General features: G+C 40.7%; 1 protein-coding gene across 5 annotated transcripts in view; it reads left to right on the top strand.

Moving 5' to 3' along the window:
• Window positions 1-8,136: 8,136 nt before the first annotated feature.
• Window positions 8,137-20,762, top strand: part of adar (adenosine deaminase RNA specific) — a 57,794-nt gene continuing 45,168 nt past the window's right edge. For 3 of the 5 annotated variants that reach the window (XM_084053413.1, XM_084053412.1, XM_084053409.1), the window contains exon 1: window positions 8,137-8,284. The gene's annotated coding sequence lies outside the window, so the exon portion shown is untranslated. Of the gene's footprint in view, window positions 8,285-15,877; window positions 16,084-20,762 lie in introns of those variants that run through there. The other 2 variants (XM_084053411.1, XM_084053410.1) reach the window with 2 other exon arrangements.

The raw sequence follows: 20,762 nt of genomic DNA, 5'->3' as shown, positions 1-20,762 counted from the left end.
AAACCCAGGGGCACCGATCCTTTTTTTGTGGCTTTTTTTGTGGAATTGTGGCTCAAGCCCCTGGGAGAAATGATGACCCCCCCACCTCCGTCGCGAGGGCCCAGATTGACATTAGCATTACAGTAGCTCGCCCATTGACTCGGACCACCTGTCCACTCATTGGTGGGGTGCGCTCCCATAGGCATGCAAATGTATACGGCTTTGTCTTCACCTGGCAGGTAGTGTATAGGCTCTATGCGCAGCAACCATATTGGAAAGAAATTGGGCCTCATCTTACTTCCTTCACAGGTGCTACCAATGATACTAATTAAGGCTCTGTTCCAAAAACAGAGTGCTGATATTGTGCATGTTGGCTCACTGGAAACACTCTGCTACACCAGTGGTTCTCAAATTGGGGTCCAGGGACCCTCATGGTTCCTTGAGGGGGTTCCAAATGTACCATTTGTACACTCTCAGAGTCATGTTGGTCCTTCAAATTAAAAAGTTTGAGAACCACTGTATTACACGAAATGTAACAGAGCCTTCATGATTATCATTGGTAACACCTGTGAAGGAAGTAAGAAAGAGGCCCAATTTCCTTCCAATATGGCTGCTGTGCATAGAGGCTTGACCTGACTTATTATTGTACACCAAGATGAAGCTACCTCCAGCCAAGAAGAGAGGGAGCGAGATGTTTCCTCAACAATTCAAATGGACAAAAAGATAATTAAAAAAACTACCTATAAGCGTTGTGCTAGTGCTTGTAGCATCTTATCTGAGCTCACTCTTTGTAGGCACTAACAGAGGACTTTGTTTATGCTACATGCTTGCCTAATACTTTTGGAGCAACAGAAAGCTCCTGTGTATGAGTACATGGATTTTGTGTTGTGTATTGTATATTTTAATGTATTGTAGCCTACCCTTTTAAAGTTTTGTATTAATGGGTTTTCGATTATTGTTTGGACCAATACAATGACGAACTAACTAGCACGTTATCTTTTGTGAGCTTGTCAATAAATGTCTTCTTGCATAATGTCGGTGCAATGCCATGAATTAATTACTTTATTGATATGGTGCTGAAATGTTAAAAATATGCTGAGTGAGTCGTGTGTCATAAAAATCCCTATAGGACATTCATTGTAAAATCGTACCACTGTGCTATTGGCAAACTGCTAATAAAGTACTCAATGAAAAAAATGTAGTTGAGCCCCCAGGAACGCGCACATAATTCGGTGCCTATATGCGGCTAAACCTAACCTTATTCCTAAACGTAACCTCAGTAAAACTATGCCTAACCTAGCCTTATTCCTAAACGTAACCTCAGTAAAACTATGCCTAAACCTAGCCTTATTCCTAAACGTAACCTCAGTAAAACTATGCCTAAACCTAGCCTTATTCCTAAACGTAACCTCAGTAAAACTATGCCTAAACCTAGCCTTATTCCTAAACGTAACCTCAGTGTACCTTATTCCTAAACGTAACCTCAGTAGAACTATGCTTAAACCTAAACTTATTTCTAACTGATCTCTATCTAATCAAGTAAAACCGGCACAGGAGCTCTAAACTAGAGTGTGCCATGATGGTTGGCCTCATGCTAAAGGCAAAGAAAACCGGGGTCATAACCTATAACATCCCCCAAGAGCACCCGCCCCTAACAACAATAGAAGGCACAGCTCTAAAGGAGGTCAGGGACTTAAATAATGGGCGCATGGGTCATCTCCACAGAGAAGGACCTTACAGTGAGGAGGGAGAGCTCTTAGTGAACATGGACCAGAGTGTGGAAATCCAACCTCCCCCGACACATCGACATCAGTTTATTTTCCGCTAGAGGTCTGTTCTCCTTTACGGTTGTGGTTCTCAAACCTTATGGAGCAGTGGTTCTCAAACTTTTACATGTCAAGGACCCCCAAAATGATATGCATTTGGCCGCCGACCCCCATCTCAAATATTTTGTTCCAGGGACCCCCAGAAGCATGAAAAACATTGAAAACCCCTGGTTATAGTCTTCTTGGCTTGTCCTACAGTATGTTTTTCTCTTGTCTCTTTCTTTTCTCTTTCTGAGGACAGCGCCCCTGGTGTAATAACTGGATGGTTGGGGGGGGGCGCACTACATTTGGACCCCCTGGTGGTCCCCGGACCCGCCGTTGAGAGCCAGTGCCCCGTATAGCTAATAATTATGCCTCTATGCAGAATAGAGGACCCCGGCTGAGTCCCAGAAACAGTGTACTAGAACGATGATGCCTTTTGGGAACGGCGCCCGTTGGGAACGCATGCATTTATAGACATAGGAGATAGTGTCATAACTATCCAAGGCAGACAGATTTGAAACACAGGACTGATGCAGCAAGGATATACAGGAGTATATACTAGGAGTAACAAAAATGATACTAATTTATAATAATAATAATAATAATAATAATAAACTTTATTTATATAGCACCACCTTTTTAAACAAAGTTACAAAGTGCTTAACGACATAAAATCAAACGATAAAAATAGGATGACAAGACAGTAACACACGATAACAGTATCAATGAGAATAAGTCTAAGGGCCCTGATGGAAAAGGCCCGGTCAACCTTGGTCACCAGCCTAGATTTTTAGGAACAACTAGTAGAGCCGAATCAGAGGATCTCAGGCTATACGGACAGGCACATAAAGGAGTAGTTCAGCCAAACCCGACTGAAAATAAATTACTTATTTCCTATCAATTACACTCCCCATGAAGCCTTGAATTCATGGAGATTGTTTTGTTTTTGTCACATTCCTAAGCCAATAGGATTATCAAATTCTTGCCTCAGGAATGCGTCAAAAACAAAAAAAAATCCATGAATTCAAGGCTTCATGGGGAGTGTAATTGATTGAAAACAAGTACTTTTTTGGGTGAACTGATCTAATCTATTTCTTTGTATCTTTGTGCCTCGGAAAGCAATGTGTTTATTTGTATTGAAAGACTAGCTGTTTTTTGTTACTTCATTGTACCTTGGGGAAATGAGTCCTTTCTCTAGGAGCAATGACAACCAGCTGCAGTTAATGTAATGCCAGTACCTTGGTCAAGGGCGCAGGCACTAGGCAGGACTATATACTGTACCTATAGGGGTGGCCGTTGCTGAGTGGTTAGAGCAGGCTTGCCGTGGCACCCTAGGGTGGCGTGACGCAAGTCAAGGGGTGGCGCAAAACACTTTGATACATTTGGAAATGTATCATCAACATCACTTCAGTTTAACCACCTCTATACTTAGTAAAACAGACGCGGATTGCACTGTATTTGGTCGGTTCTACACAAATCTACGCAAATCTCTTTGCCAAAAATAGCAGATCCACAAGCTCACAACGCGTCACGTTGTGACGCGTTGTGAGCTTGAGGATCGGCTTTTTTGGGGGGGCGAATGTTCCCCCAGGAGCACTCCCCTGGCGCAATCATAACTGCGGTGTCAGAATGCACACCGCGCAGCAGGAGTCTGGCACCGCAGCGCTCTGTGGATTCGTCTAGGGATGCTTGGGGTTCAAATCCTTTAATGTCAATTATAACGTTATTTCCCTATAAAGGAAACAAATAAAGAAAACACACACCATGAAGCCTTGAATTCATGGATATATATATTTTTTTTTTGTCGCATTCTTAATGCTTAAGCCAATAATTTGATGACCGGCGGAAAGATGCTAATGCCTCAGGTAGGAGACTCAAAGTTGACTTTGAGTCTCCTACCGGAGCGGGTCATAAAATTATTGGCTTAGGAATGCGACAAAAACGAAAAAATCTCCACAAATTCAAGTCTCCATGGGTGTGTAATGGATAGGAAAAAAAGTCATTTTGGGGGTGAACTATCCCTTTAACCCTTAACTGGTCCCAGAGGCAGTGCTGCCCACTGCTCCTGATGCTTAGAATGGGTTAAGCACATCAGAAAGACACAATTCCACTGTAAAAATGTACATCGTCTCATTTGGGTGGAAACCTCTATTGTCCAAAACTGTTAATTTTCAGGATTCAAATTCAAAAATAGCCAAAATAGCAGATCTACAAGCTTGATTTTCGCACCGCGTTTCGAGCTTGTAGATCTGCTACTTTTGATGCTTTTGTGTGATGCTGTAGTGTGATCAAATAAGGTGTTAATTTACGTAAAAACACAAAAAGAATATGGAGATAAGAGGTTTCTGCCCGACAGCAACGATATGCCAATATACAGTGACAAAAGGAGCATTATTATTAGTATTTAATTTTGAATATATATATTTTTTATTATGAATGTCTTTATTATGGGTGTGGAAGGAAACCCAACGCGAACACAGGGAGAACATTAAAGACTCCATACAGAAGGACCACCCCCGCTGCGGCTGGAAGGCGGGACCTTCTTGCAGTGAGGTAACAGTGCTAAACACAGTGCCACCGTACCGTCCTTCATCTGTCACTGACCCTGGAGGAAGACAGATGTTTTCCAGGGACTCAGGGCCAGTGTTGCCATGTCCGCTTATAATAAGCGACTTCGGGCTTGTTTTTCCCCTGTAAAGCCGCTTGTAAATATTGGTACGGTATAGTTGCGGGTTGAGTTTTTTTGGGGCTTGCTGGTCTAATGGTGTTTAAACCAGTGCTTCTCAAACATGTTCATGTCCATGGATCTCGCAACTGAAAATATTTTGTGCCAGAGGGTATAAGATTTGTGTTGTTACGATGTTTCAAAAACATTCCACATTTTCCACCTTTTTTTCAAGATTATCATTATTTTAAATAGCAGAACTACACGCTCAAAATGTGTCGCATCGCATAGCGCGGCTATTTTTAAATAGCTGTGTGTGTGTAGTGTGTAGTGTGTGCGCTCATGTGGGCTACAGTAGCTTCTCATGGGCTTGTTTTCGTAGACCTGACCGCTTGCTTCTCTTGCAAAATCTGGCAACACTGCTCAGGGCTCGTGTTTGATTCCCATGATGAAGCACCAACAAAGGAAAGGAATGGCTCCCCACCATCTGCTGGACTGCCTGGGGTCCCATGGTGTCCATGTGGGAACTGTATAGGGCATGACTAACCCTAACCCTGGTGAAGGTCTTCCTGGGCAAAAAACTGTTTGTTTGATTAAAGCCTCACTATGTAACCTTTTTAATGGATACAGTTTTATATTGTCCAATCTGCATGGTAGAGTATGTTAATACAATATAACTTATACAGCTGGGGTGGTTGTATTTAGTCTCCCTGCTCTTCTATTGAGACATTTAGATGGTGTCAAAGGTCATGTCTCACCTAGACACAGGATCTGAGTCATCTGACACAAATTTTGACCTGATGGTCAAGATTACATTTCTCCCCTGAGCAAGCAGGCAGGCTTTATTAGATCAATGGTAAAAAACTTTAGGACCTGCGCAGGAAACCGGGTTCAAATCCGGGGTAGAAGCAAACATATAGCAAACAATTGCTGGTCGACAAGCTCACAAAGCATTGCATTGTGATGCATTGTTAGCTTGTACTGCGATTGTTGGAAATGTGTACATTTTTTTTATTGTTTTAAAATTCCCTTTTGATTTTGTTTTAACATTTATGTATTTATTTATTCATTAATGAATGTATTTATAATGTTTGTGTGTGTGGACATGTTTATCTATAATGCCATGTCCAAAATATGGACAGGACAGTGTTATAGTGTGCAGGCATTACCATGCTTAAGTTTAACCCATTAAGACCTGAGGCCAATTCTACATATGTCTTCTAAATCAGATTTCTGAAAACTTATGTTGTTCAAAACCTTTTCACCTGGACTCCCCAAAATGATATGTATTTGGCCGTCGACCCCCATCAAAAAATATATATAAATATATAATATTTTGTCCCAGGGACCCCCAGAAGCAAAGATTTGAGTTAAAAAGGATTGCTTTAAAAATAAATAGATATATATATATTCAAAGATTTGGACACATTTTCACGATTTTTCTAAAAAGTTGCAGATCTACAAGCTCATGTGCGGCACGAAGTGACACACTATATCTGCTATTTTTTCCAAACATTATTTATATAAATAATTTTAAGCCTGGAACCAAAACTCTGAATTGAATATTTAATTATATTATATACTTTATTAAATAAATACCCTTTTTTCCCTGTTTTCAAATATTTGTTGACACAGAATCAAATGTTTTATGGTCATGATTCACCAGGAGCCTGGATGGCTTGGTTCCAGGCTTAAAATAATTTATATTAATATTTTCTCTACGGGAAAAATGATTGGGATTTCTATCCGTGGCACCACAAAATGGCCACCACTGCTATGCCCTATACCGCTAGGGTCTGTCCTGACCCGTTGGTCCCTGCCTCCCCCGACTCGGCCAGTGGTTCCCAAATGTTTCAGGCATGCCAACCCCAAAATATTCATATTTGAACTGGGGACCCCCTAGCCTCGTAACCCCCCACCGGAAATCGCATGCATTTGCATTTGATTTGAATGCAAATGCGAGGCGGGTGGGGGGTGGGGGGTTTACGAGGCTAGGGACCCCCCACCCTGAGAAGCTCTTGGAATTGTAGGAGTTGAGGCATTACATTTAGTTTGACTCGGTTCCACAAATACATATTGTGAAATTAGCCGATCTACAAGCTCACGCCGTTGTAAGCGTGTAGATCAGCTATTTTAACAACATTTGCCTCTTTATTGGTAATATTTGACAACTTTTTTTTTGAGGTGTTAAAAATATCTTAAAAGTGGTTTGGGGACCCCCCTGGTATCTGTCTGTCTCTTATATGTCATCATGATTTGTGTGCGTGGGGAACTCATTTGAAATAAGCTCAGTGCTTTAATGAGTCTTCCAGTTTAGTAGACCTTGTATTGTGAATTTGTACTTCCATGTACTGCTGTTCTCATGTCTTACTAAATAAAGTACATCAATCAATCAATCAAACCTGAACCACTGTCCTCGACCACCGATTACCAATGTTTTGACCAATATTTTTTTTCAATTCGAATAACTTGTAACTTGTAATGTAACTTATAAGCAAACAAATAGCCTATAATAACGAACCTGTAATTTGTGTTTATTATTTATTTTTACTTAGACTAATGTCATGTTAGAACGTGATTCTTTCACTTTGTTTCATGTAGAGCAGATTGAATGTGACATTAACTGGCCTTGCCTGGCCTTGCCTCGATTGTGGATAGATACATTTCTTTTGCAAAGACAGTGCACAAATGGAACCAACCACGGGTCCATTTGGTTCCATTTGTGCACCTTCAGAGTTACGGGGGCCCGTTGCCAATGCATAATAAACTGGGGTTCAGATAGATAGATAGATAGATAGCTAGACCAGAGACAGCACAGCAGTTAAGATACAGTAGGAGAAGTAATGCAAGATACAGCAGGGTAAGAAAGAAAAAAAACACACAAAATAACCATCAATAATGAACAAACAGTATACAACACTATGCACCCTCTAAAAAAGCAGACGAATGATCCATGGGCACTAGGGAAATATGGGCACCAAAACAGAGGGGGCACTAGGGAAATCTGGGCACTGAAACAGAGTGGGCACTAGGGAAATCTGGGCACCAAAACAAAGTGGGCACTAGGGAAATCTGCTCACTAAAACAGAGTGGGCACTAGGGAAATCTGGGCACTGAAACAGAGTGGGCACTAGGGAAATCTGGGCACTGAAACAGAGTGGGCACAGGGAAATCTGGGCACCAAAACAGAGTTGGTACTAGGGAAATCTGGGCACCGAAACAGAGTGGGCACTAGGGAAATCTGGGCACTGAAACAGAGTTGGTACTAGGGAAATCTGGGCACCGAAACAGAGTGGTCACTATAGGGAAATCTGGGCACCAAAACAGAGTGGACACTAGGGAAATATGGGCACCGAAACAGAGTGGACACTAGGGAAATATGGGCACCGAAACAGAGTGGGCACCTCTAGTGGCCACTCCTCTCACCAAAAGTGCCCACTCTTATCTAGTGCCCAGTCTTCCCCCCCAAAAAATGGTGCCCAGATTTCCCTAGTGCCCAAGGTGGTGGAGTAGCCTGCCTGTGTGTTTAGTGAAGGAGAAGAGAAAACCATGGACCATGGAGGAGGAGGAGGAGGAGGAGGAGGAGGAAGAGGAGGAAGGATTAGATTTTTTATTTTTTTTTGCACGCGGCCCGGGCCGGGCGTCGTGTGTGACGCGTAATATGACGTGATTCATGCGCGCCAACATATAGCGCGAGCGAGCGCCGTCGCGAGCGAGTGACGTCACCGGCTTCTTCAGCCCCCGTCCGTTGTTTGATTGTTTGTTTGATTCAGAGAGAGAGAGAGAGAGAGAGAGAGAGGCGTTCAGACCCCTACAGCTACACAGCGAGCAGGTGAGAGGCTAACGGCCAACAACAGAGCTATCTATAGCGTTTATTCATGTGTTTAAGCCGCTAAGCGACGCGTTACGAGCGTTTTATAGGGTTTATATGGCGGAGCGGCGGGTTTTTTTTTTACACGATGGTACTGAGAGAGAGAGAGCAGGGAGAGAGAGAGAGAGAGGGGGAGAGAGCGGGTAGAAATGGTGCAGTGCTACACACACACACACACACACACACACACACACACACACACACACACACACACACACACACACACACACACGAGGAGACCCACCGCCACACGCGGGGGACAGGCCACGGACACCGAGACCCGCGCGCACGCTCACGCGCACGTAACGCACGCATGCACGCACGCGCGTACACACCACATACAGGGAGGATATAACACGCACGCGCGCACGCACAGCGTTTTTTTTACTTGAGTAAAAGTATCAATACCGCAATGCAGAAATACTCTGTTACTAAATAACAGGCCGGAATCCAGAATGCACCTGAGTAAAAGTATTGGTATTGAAATGATGTACTTGCAGTATCAAAAGTAGAAAGTGCTCATTGTGCAGAGTGTCTGATTTCTAAACAAGTTTTCAAATGTGTGAAGTGTATAACAATCTTTTGAAAATGGCAGATCTGCAAGCTCACAATGTATTGTGAGCTTGTAGATCTGCTATTTTCAGAAGGCCGAAATGTATGTAGGGCTGAAGTGGTTAAGGTATGTTTTGTAGTAATAATCAAAATCCACAAAGTAACTAGTAACTAACATTTTCAAATACTTGTAGTGGAGTTAAAGTACAATATTTGCCTCTGAGATGTAGTGGAGTAAAAGTACTGAAAATTGGAAATACTTCAGTAAAGTAAAAATTACCTTTAACATTGGACTTCAGTACACCACTTGAGTAAATGTACTCAGTTACTTTACACCCCCCCCCCCCACACACACACACACACACACACACACACACACACACACACACACACACACACACACACACACACACACACACACACACACACACACACACACACGGTGGTGTCCATGTGGTTCTTTAAAGTTGCAGGTCTAACAGGGAGATGAGGTTGTGACCTGTGTGTGTTTGTGTGTGTGTCCTTTTTCATGATCTCCATCTGTAACTAATTAATGTAATCAGCTAGGTTGTTTTTTTACTATTTGATGAAACAGGTCCATGATAGAAACACGTTTTTTTTAAAACGGCAACATGTTTGATTTAACTTCCTTTTTTATTTCAAAGTGGAACTGATTCTTCGTTCTATCAAATGAGCGTAATCCGGCTTTTATGATGTTTAATAATGTAGAGAGAAGAAGACATTATGAAATATTAATGTGGCGATAAGTAGGACAGTTAATCGAAAGAATACTCAAAATCGCAATGTGAAATTCTGCAGTTTTCAAATCGCAGAGGCTGCAATACCTTTTATAAAAGAATTTAATATTTGGTCCACAAAGCCAATACGGTACGTAATATGTAAATTTCACCCGTAAATATGAAGGAAAAGGACCATAGTAGTGTAGGCTATGTTTAGCTCACTGTCTAGAAGTCATATACAGTACACTTTACATTACTGTTGACAATTTCCATTTGACATTCCAAGAAGCCATTGGTTTCCATTAATTTCAGTCTGGTACTGTGTGCAAATTGTATTCAATGGGCTAAACCAGTGGTCTGGGGACCACCAGTGGCCAGGAGGTTCCGGGTCCTTGAGGGAGGTTCCAGGTGGTCCCCAGCTAAATGATGGAGAGCTGGTAACCGAATGGACCCTTATTAGATCTTTAACTCTTCAGAGCGTAACATGAAACCAAATGGACCCTTGCGGGTCCATTTGGTTTCAGTTTACGCTCTCAAGAGTTAAATTATTGTTAAACATCTGCGTTACTTAATCAAAGAATTGTAATTTTGACCGTTTGCCTGTCATCCTATGGTACCACATCAATACAGCATGGATTTGTGGACACAATTAAACAGAATAGGCTCTATGCACAGCAGCCATATTATCACTTCCTTCACAGGTGTTACCAATGCTACTAATGAAGGCTCTGTTCAATTTAGTGTAGCACAGTGGTTCTCAGATTTTTTCAATTTCCACGACTCCCATAACTCTGACTCTGAGAGTGGGTCCATTTGGTTCCATTTGTACACTCTCAGAGTTACACATCCGTAAGGGGCCATGAGGGTCCCTGGACCCACATTTTAGACCCACTGGTGTTGCAGAGTTTCCAGTGAGTCAACATGCACATTATCAGCACCCTACTCTGTTTGACCAGAATGGAACACATGTGAATGTCTTTACATTACATTACAGTCATTTAGCAGACGCTTTTATCCAAAGCGACTTACAATAAGTGCATTCAACATAGGTAGGGAACGAAACTACTAATCACCAGAAGTCTTAAGTGCATTTCCTGCAAAAACAAGCAACCAAGAGTATACCTAGCGCTAAGGTAAAAGTGCTATTCAGCTACCTACTTTCTTAAACAGATATGGCTGCTGTGAATAGACCTTATTGAAGCTTGACTTGAATTGAATAGCAATATTAGTCGGGAAAAAATCGATCGATATTCTTCCTCCAATCTTTCAGCCCTAGTGAGAAGAATCCAACAAGTCATCAGTGACTTTTTTGACAACATGGGTATCTGGAGTTATTTAGCCTATGCATGTCTATTTTAAATTACTTTCAACCTAGCGTAGCTATCTTGAGCATGTCATTATAGGCAACCTGTTAAAAAAAAATAGCAGATCTACTAGCTCACAATGTGTGAGCTTGCTGTTTTCTTTACTTTTGGAACAGGGCTTAGGTTTAAATAAAATAAATGTGTATTCTATACCAGTGGTTCTCAAACTTTCAAGTCAAGGACCCCAAAATTGATACGTATTCTGCCGCGGACCCCCATCTGAAAAGGTTTTGCGCCAGGGACCCCCAGAAGAGAAGATTTAGGCCCATGTTAAAATTCAAACATTTTTCGATTTAAAACTAGCAGATTTACAAGCTCGCAGAGGTGATGCGCTGTGAGCTTGTAGATCTGCCATTTTTGAATATCCAACATAAAAATGGATAAAGTGGTTAAAATGATTGTGATGCCACATTGACTACTTTTGCTGGGGACCCCCTGGAACCCCCCCAAGGACCCCTGAGGGTCCCCGGACCCCACTTTGAGAACCAATGTTCTATACAGTACTTACTTATTTGCTTGAGTTGTTCATCTGTGTCACTTTAAATTTCATTGGCTATTCAAAAATAGCAGATATACAAGCTCATAGTGCGGCACTGAGTGCCGCGCTATGAGCTTGTACTATGTAGATCTGCTATTTTTGAAAAAACGTGAACAAATATTTTTAATATTTTTTTCAAAAATCTGTTAGGATTTAGAAAACATTTTAAGAATCGGACTCAGGCCTCAATGGGTTAAAGTGAAATGTTCTTTTCATATGTTGAAGTTGTATATCATAGGGACGGCCGTAGTTCAGGAGGTAGAGCGGCCGCTTGTGAACCGGAAGGTTCCCAGTTCGATCCCGGGCTCCCCCGGAGTTAGTGTCAAAGTGTCCTTGAGCAAGACGCTGAACCCCTAATTGCTCTCGATGAGCAGGTTGGTGCCTTGCCCTTGCATGGTTTCCTCCGCCATCGGTGCGTGAATGTGTGTGTGTGACTGGGTGAATGTGATGCACAATCATTGTAAAGCGCCTTGGATAAAGGCGCTATATAAATGCACCATTTACCATTTATACTTAATTTTTGAGTGGTGCCAACCACTCCTATATCTGACTTTGTCTGTGTGTCCGGGTGTATGTATGTCCAATAAACATGATGACAACATCAATACGGGGCTCCTCAAAGGCACCACTCTCTTCACACAGGGTGTGATTTTTTTTTTGTATCTGTCAACTCGTTTTTTCTTTTTCACTTATAAGTGAAATGTTCTCAAATCAAAACTTTAATCAATTCTAAGTTTTTCCAGTTGACTTGAGAACCTGGTACGTTTTGACATAACGTCTGTAGTAGGTGGTCCAGGTCTGTCCAAAACGGGGATGGGCCCGCGCTGCGATAGTGAGTTGAACTATTCTAGGAACACAAAAGTCTTGTCTAAAAAAAGGTATCCACTCTGACCTGCGGTTTTCATTCGATCACAAGGTTTATTCTTCCCCATCTTTTAAACTCGAGATATTAATAGGATCTCTGTGTTGTGTGTGTGTGTGTGTGTACAATGTCCTTGTCTCGTGTGTGTGTGTGTGTGTCCCTGAATGAGACACAGCCGAGGGCAGGAAAGTAAACCCACATTTGACTCTGCTCATCTCTCTCTCTCTCTCTCTCTCTCGCTCTCTCTCCCCCTCTCTCTCTCTCTTTCCTCATTCTCTCCATTCACAAACACAGCTATCATTTCCTGTCATTCTCATCAGCGGTTTTCAGTTTTTTTTGGAGAGGCAGGGAAATTATGCATCCATGTCAGCGATTCTACAGTAAACAACAGCCGTTTGAACTCTAGGGTTTCTGTCCCTAGAAAGTTACGAATAACAATACAAAAATCAGCACAATTATTAAATAATCGCCCGATCGCAATTATTTGAGATAATCAAAATGATTACGATCAGCTGGATGAAACGAAGTGTAGCATTTCTATCATTATTTCCACATCGTTGTCCAATGTCCGACAACACTCTTTTATTAACGCTCATTATTTAGGGCAATTAAATGTAATGTTTAAATAGAAAATACCTGCTCTACAAGCTCACAACGAGTTGCATCACAATACACTGAGCTGGTTCTATTTGTGTTCTTTTGGAAGATTTAGTTTTAAAGTATCAAATTGTTAGGGAGGGATATGCCTTGTTTTGACCATAGCGCATTCTTTATTTTGGTTATTTTTTACCGGTCATTGTCAGTCACTACTTTGTATATCTTAGTAATATATTTTGTATTTTAAGTTATTTGTCGCATCTGCCCTGTGCAATCTCTGTTTACCAAGCACATACATGTAATCTTTTTTGTATATTCCAATGTTCAATGTCAAAAACACAATTATTAAGTCAATTAATCAGACGTCAACTAAAACTTCATGGTCGTGATAGTCATTATAGTACTGCAGATGTAACTGTCATTATAGTACTGCAGATGTAACTGTACAATTATAGTACTGCAGATGTAACTGCCATTATAGTACTGCAGATGTAACTGCCATTATAGTACTGCAGATGTAACTGCCATTATAGTACTGCAGATGCAACTGCCATTATAGTACTGCAGATGTAACTGTACCATTATAGTACTGCAGATGTAACTGCCATTATAGTACTGCAGATGTAACTGCCATTATAGTACTGCAGATGTAACTGCCATTATAGTACTGCAGATGTAACTCTGCCATTATAGTACTGCAGATGTAACTTTATCATTGTAGTATTGCCGCTTGGCTCTGTAGCATTGTAGCTCGGTTGAGGACGGAGGCTTGGGCATTTATTTGTATTTTTAGAGATACATGAGATGCCCACAGTGTCAACAAAGCACCCAAACTCGTTAAGGAGTGGACACAAAGTGAAATAAATATCATGATGGTTTGAAGTATTTGGAGCAACTTTTGCTATGAATCCTGTCTGAGAAACTTCTCAACCTCCTTGGCAAAAAGTTCAAAAACCCACAGGTGATGGTTGACGGATGATTCCTCTGGCACATGGATCCTTAGCGTCCCTATTCTTGGGTGAGCATTCCTGCGAAAATAGCTGATCTGTAAGCTCGCAAACGCATCGCAACACAACACGTTGTGAGCTTGTAGAGTTTTGCCAAAGAGATTTGGTGTAGGGAAAAAGGTAGCATGCCAAGTAAAGAGCCCTGGGGGGACCCAGGTCAAGTATATAGGGCAAGAGTCTCTCCCCAGTAGTAATATACTTACAAATGCTTGTGCAAGTGCAGAGAAACCTTTCCATCATTTGAAACAGGATAGTAAACACATTTTGACATCACTTGTACCAACAACAATGAATGAAGAATTCTATGCACACACGAATGAAGTGATGTCATGTTCATTCATTCATTGTTCTAATATATATGTATTTGTTATGTGATAATAATGTGATTTGTTCGAGTAGGAACAGGCTTGTTAAATGAAAAGAAGGGTTCCTTGATTTTCAACCACATGACACTTAAATAAGCAACCCGAATTCCTGCAAAAGAGATCAAGTGGGTGATTAAAAGGTGTACTAAAGTACTGCTCACACTTCTCTTTATGAACTTACAAAAAGCAACCAGAATGCCTTAGATCAGCTAATAATAAAATAAATGAATGAAACCACTTAAAAAAAAAATAGCTGATCTACCAGCTCACAATTCAAAAAGGAGAGAGAAGTGCTGCAGGGATCATTCAGTGGCTCTGAGATAGGTGCTCTTTGGTGACACAGGTAGGATCAAGTAAACAAAAGGGATTTCCAAAAAAGCACTGCTTGCCAAAAAGGTGTGAAATGCAGACTTAAAAAGAAAAGAACTCCAAGGCACTCCGTCTCATGTGAAAAATTGTAAAGGTTTATTAAGAGCAAGGCAAATGAATGTGACCCAACGCGTTTCGACCTAGAAGGTCTTCGTCAGGGTCTATCTGGCATTCTGGCTAATCAGTCACTTAAATACAGCCGTGGATGGTGTTTCAATCAATCATGTTAATGCGTTATTACGTTTAAATGACAGTTCAAATGAGCACAATTGCCCCAATAGATGAAAATAAAATAAAATAAAAAAACCAACACCCAGAGTGACAGACACCAAAAATAATCTATAAAATAACATATTGGGAAAACAGAATAAATATAATCACAGTGTGTTAAATGTTTACACTGTAAACCCAAACATGATCAGTAATCATAACAAACATCAGAGAATACCAAACATACCAGCTCACAATGTCATGATTGACTATGACATGATTGACTATTAATATAGGGACACCAGGTTGATTCTTGTCATTTCCATATTAACACACTATGTGACTGCAGTGCACACTGACAATCTTGGTGTGTTCATTCATACATTTTAATATCCAACCTTGGGAAAAGGTTACATTTCCACCTTCACCTGTCACACTGCTGCTTAGACGAGGTTTGATCCTACAGATAGTTTTATTCTACAGTTAAGTTACAATAAGTGTTTTAGTCAGTAAGGGGTTAACTACGACTCCTGACCTAGCATTTATTCTTTTTATGCACATATACTATACTAGTATTTGCCAGGGATAAATATTAAGGTTGTATATTTGGATGAAAATAGCGATTTTATTACATTTATAAATATTATTAGCCTGTCTGTAACTAAGATTCCAATGATCTGCCTGTAACTTCAAATTAATTAACAATCAGACAGAACATCCATCTAAAATAGCCGATCTACAAGCTTCACGTGACGTTTTGTGAAGCTTGCCTAGTATATCGTCTATTTTTGGCGAGCGACCGATGCACAACAATGAGGCTTTTATTAACGACGCAGGCTTAAGAAACAGGAAATACCCCCGTAGTCACAGGATTCCACAGGGTCACCAATGTCTGTGTAACAGCGACAACGTGACAGAACAGAAAGTAAACAGTAGAGAGGAAAGGAAAACGAAACCTTAGATCTCTTTCAACCACATGCACTTGTGTCATAGTTTTACCATTCACCGTGTGGTTCATGTGAGGTAAAGATAGGCTCCGTTATGATGCTAAAGTGTTGTAAAGGCTGCATTAATTGATAGTGAGGATGTCATTGTCTGTTGGAAGCAACGCCTCTTTACTGTCTGTCTTGATGACTGGAGAAGCTGTCTACTGTGGGTGAGAGACCTGTATTTAACCTCTTTCTTACTTTCTCTCTCTGGTTCTGAAAGTGCTCAGGTTGGGTGTTTGCATGGATTCAAGTTCTCAGTCACCACCTGTGGTGTACAATTTTGGGGTATTTTTTACTTTGCTGGAGCGTTTCCTATAGGCTCTATTCACAGCAGCCATATTATGAAGACATTCACAGGTGTTACCAATGATACTAATGAAGGCTCTGTTCCATTTACTGTAGCACAGTGGTTTCCACGACCCCATAACTCTGAGAGTGTACAAATGGAACCAAATGGACCCTTACGGGTCCATTTGGTTCCATTTGTACACTCTCAGAGTTACACACCCATAAAGGGCCATTTGGGAGTGTTTCCAGTGGGCCAACATGCACAATATCAGCACCCTGACTCTGTTTGACCAGGAGCAGAGCAGGAACAGAGCCTTCATTAGTATCATTGGTAACACCTGTGAATGTCTTCATAATATGGCTGCTGTGAATAGAGCCTATTATCAGTACTTTTACTTCTACTCCACTACACCTCGGACGCAAATATTGTACTTTTACTCCACTACAATTATTTGAAGACATTAGTTACTGGTTACTTTGTAGATTTTGATTATTATTACAAAACGTACATTAATCACTTCAGCCCTATACATTTTGTCCGTTTCAAAATAGCCGATCTACAAGCTCACAATGCGACCCTATGCATTGTGAGCTTGTAGATCTGCTATTTTCAAAAGATTCTTATACATTTGAAAAATTGTGAAAAGGGACATTTTGCATAATGAGTACTTTAATACTTTTGGTACTTTAACTACAAGAGTGAGCACTAAGGAAGACTGGGCACCTCCATGTAAAATGTGCTATTTGGTCCAAAATGATTAAATATTTTAAAACGAATGCCTAATATTTATACTATTGCTACCACAACCTGTATGTCCAATCATTTTGGGCATAAAGAAGTTGAAGGGTATACATTGAATAGTCTAATGATGTACCGTGTATGTTCACATCATGTATACTTAACCCATTAAGACCTGGAACTGTGTCATGTTTAGATTTGAGCTAAAAAGCATTATTTTACAATTTGGCTATTCAAAAATAGCAGATATACAAGCTCATAGCGTGGCACCGAGTGCCGCGCTATGAGCTTGTAGATCTGCTAATTTTGAAAAATCGTGAAAATGTGTGCAAAGCTTTGAATATATATTTTTAAAGCAAACATTTTTAACTCAAATCTTTGCTTCTGGGGGTCCCTGGAACAAAATATTTTGATGGGGGTCCCAACATATAATTGTGGGGGTCCTTGACATGAGAAAGATTGAGCACCACTCATATAGAAACATAGGTTTTTCAGAATACTGCTGAGATTTAGGAGACCTGTAGAATCGGCTTCAGGTCTCAACGGGTTAAAATGACCTCAGTCGGTGATTTCTTCACCTGGTTGGCAGTATGTAGAACAGCAGGAACAATATTACTAAATCATTATTTTACATATTGTGTTAATTGTTTAGGAAACAGCGCTAGTGTAGGGGCCTCTTTTCACACTGTTTCAATAATCACACATTAGGACTTAGGCCACATTTTTTCAGTCTGAGATTTAATTTTGCTCGCCTTAAACCATGTGTGTGTATTATGTCCTATGATGACACGACAGTTTGATTAGCTTGTTGCACCCCATGACTATGGTAGCCTACCTTATTCAGAAGGGGGGAGGGGAATGGAAAGGGAAAGAAATCAATCAATCCATTCACAAACACAGCTATCATTTCCTGTCATTCTCATCAGCGTTTTTCCATTTTTTTTAAAGAGAGGCAGAGAAGTGATGCGTCCGTGTCAGCGATTCTACAGCCAGTTTGCACTCTAGGACTCTGTTCCTAGAAAAATGTTATGTATATGCAGGTCTTTACACACCTGGGGCATGACGTATAAACAATGCAAAAATGCGTTTGCAAGTATTTATTATCAAACCCAGTCATATACCGGTAGTTCATTTTTCATTCGTAGACTGTGAGGCGTTTCATTTTTGATGGAAAATCTACCTCACCGAAAAAAAGACGTTTGTAATGATTCAATTGTATCCATTTTTTTCCCCAAAAGAAAATATCTGCTATACAGGTTCAGTGTGTCACATATGTTATCAGTGGAAGTGTTGACCTGCATTAGGGCCAACCTGTCTGACCTCCAGGCCTCAGTCGCTGTACCCCATTACTGTTCAACCAACCAGCACGCTGTAAAAATCCTCCCTGTTCATTCTACTCTTGAGAGTTAGGATTCTAACTGTGTACACTGTATAAATCCCGGCTCGTCCAATTTTAGCTGTAGGATGGCACAACTCTAAAGTTTCTATTTCAATGCTAAATATAAATGATGCATTTATAACGTAATGCCTTAATACGAAGTGCTTTACCATGTGCGTTACATTCACCCATTCACACACACGTTCACACACCGACGGCAGAGAAAAAAACCCCACGCACGGCACCGACCGGCTCATCAGGAGCAGTTAGCGGTTCAGTGTCTTGCTCAAGGACACTTTGACACTAACTCAGGGGGGAGCCGGAGATCGAACCAGGCAGGAACCTTCCGTTTCCCCATGCGGCCGCTCTACTATACCTCATGAGCCACTGCCGCCCCTATTTAGAGATTAAAGATGTTCCATTTCCGTTTCCCCCCTCTTCCGATACAGATCCTGATACCTGCATCGATCTGATTCCAGTGTATTGTATTGTATCTAGTTTGACTGTCGGTTATTACTGAAAATCAGTGGTGTAAAGTAACTAAGTACATTTACTCAAGTACTGTACTTTACTGGCGTATTTCCAATTGTCTATACTTTGACTTCTACTCCACTACATCTCAGAGGCAAATATTGTACTTTTACTCCACTGCAATTATTGAAGACTTTAGTTACTTTGCAGATATACATTATTACGTTATAAAACATACATTAACCACTTTAGCCTTATTTTATACCTAGGCTATTTGAACATAGCCAATGCGACACGTTGTGAGCTTGTAGATCTGCTATTTTCAAACATTTTAGTACTTTTACTTTTGGTACTTTTTTACATTTTGATACCAATACTTTTGTACTTTTACTCAAGTCAATTTTGAATCCCGGACTTTTACTTGTGGCAGTATTGATACTTTTGCTTAAGTAAAACATTTGAGTACTTTTTCCACCACTGCTGAAAATAAATCAATCCAGGAATAAATTAACAATTTATTGAATAAGTTGTGCAGACTGTGGGCTCTGGTTTTGACTTCATAGAGCGATCTGATATCAGTTAATTGATTCCAATTAACATAATTAACATACTAATTAACTGACATTGCCACTTTTATCTGTACACATTTATTCAACTTTTCTTTTCATTTAGAGCGGTCAGTGAGTGCTTTGAGTGTCAAACATTGCTGATGTACGTGTTGCGTTTGCGATATGCTCTGTACACTTGTAGATGGGACATTTGATAGACATCGGACCCAAAAATCTGGCACCTCTCCGAGTGCTCCTACAGCGCAACGCTCTGAATGAATCCATTAAGACCGGGAACGCGTCTGTGTCATTTTAAAGGGGCTACACCATGAATTAAAAAAAAATATATTATATATAAATATTGCCCCCTAAAACGTTTTAAACAGGTTGTAAGCCTAAAAAACATCCAGATATTTTTTCTCACAATCTGACTGTCTGTCATTCCAAGCTTTTTCAGATGCAATACCAAAACGTCCTATTGGGCAGGGGGGAGCTACTGAGCAATTCTGTCTGGCCATCATCAATGCAAAATCAGGGCAAGTGACATCACTTGCCCTGCCATTCTGAAATGGCCTGTTCAGACACGCCCATTCAGGAAATCCATGAAATGAGCATGAATGACTGAATGTAAAAAAAAAATATTTTTTTGGGTACAAGAGACACTGGGGAGCCCAAAAAATACTAAAAACCAAAAAAAAAAATGAAATTCATGGTGTAGCCTCTTTAAGATTTCTTTGGCTATTCAAAAATGGCTCATAGCGCTGCACTCAGTGCCGTGCTAAGAGCGTGTAGATCTGCTATTTTTGAAAAATCGTGAAAATTTGTGCAGATCTTTGAATATATATATATATATTTTTTAAAACAAACATTTTTAACTCGATCTTTGTTTCTAGGGGGGTCCCTGGAACAAAACATTTGAGATGGGGGTCCGTGGCCAAATGCATATCTAAAAATGTTTTCTAAATCCTAACAGTATGTTGCTATATCAGTGGTGCTCCAACCTTTCCATGTCAAGGACCCCAGAAATTTTATGTATGTATGTATTTGGCCACGGACCCCAGGAACCCCCCCAGAAGCAAATATTGGAGTTAAAAATGTTTGCTTTAAAAAATATATATATATATTGAAAGATTTACAAAAATATTCACGCTACATTTTTTTTAAAATCCTACTGCCGTGCTATGAGCTTGTATATCTGCTATGTTTAATAGCCAAAGAAATCTTAAAATGACACGGATGTGTTCCCGGTCTTATGGCTTAATGAACCGCATCGCCCGACTGCTCTGACTTTCCATACGACCAGAGAACCTCTCCAGCGCTGTCGGCACATTTACCATCACACCCGTTGTGTGGCCGTACGCAGTGACAGAGCAGCCAGGTTGAGAGGTGGGTCAGTATTGGGTGTCAGTATGTTGTCAGTCT

Source organism: Gymnoscopelus microlampas, assembly GCF_963454915.1.
Source record: "Gymnoscopelus microlampas genome assembly, chromosome: 3".
NCBI classification, from domain to species: domain Eukaryota; kingdom Metazoa; phylum Chordata; class Actinopteri; order Myctophiformes; family Myctophidae; genus Gymnoscopelus; species Gymnoscopelus microlampas.
This window is presented reverse-complemented; position numbering and strand designations above follow the sequence as displayed.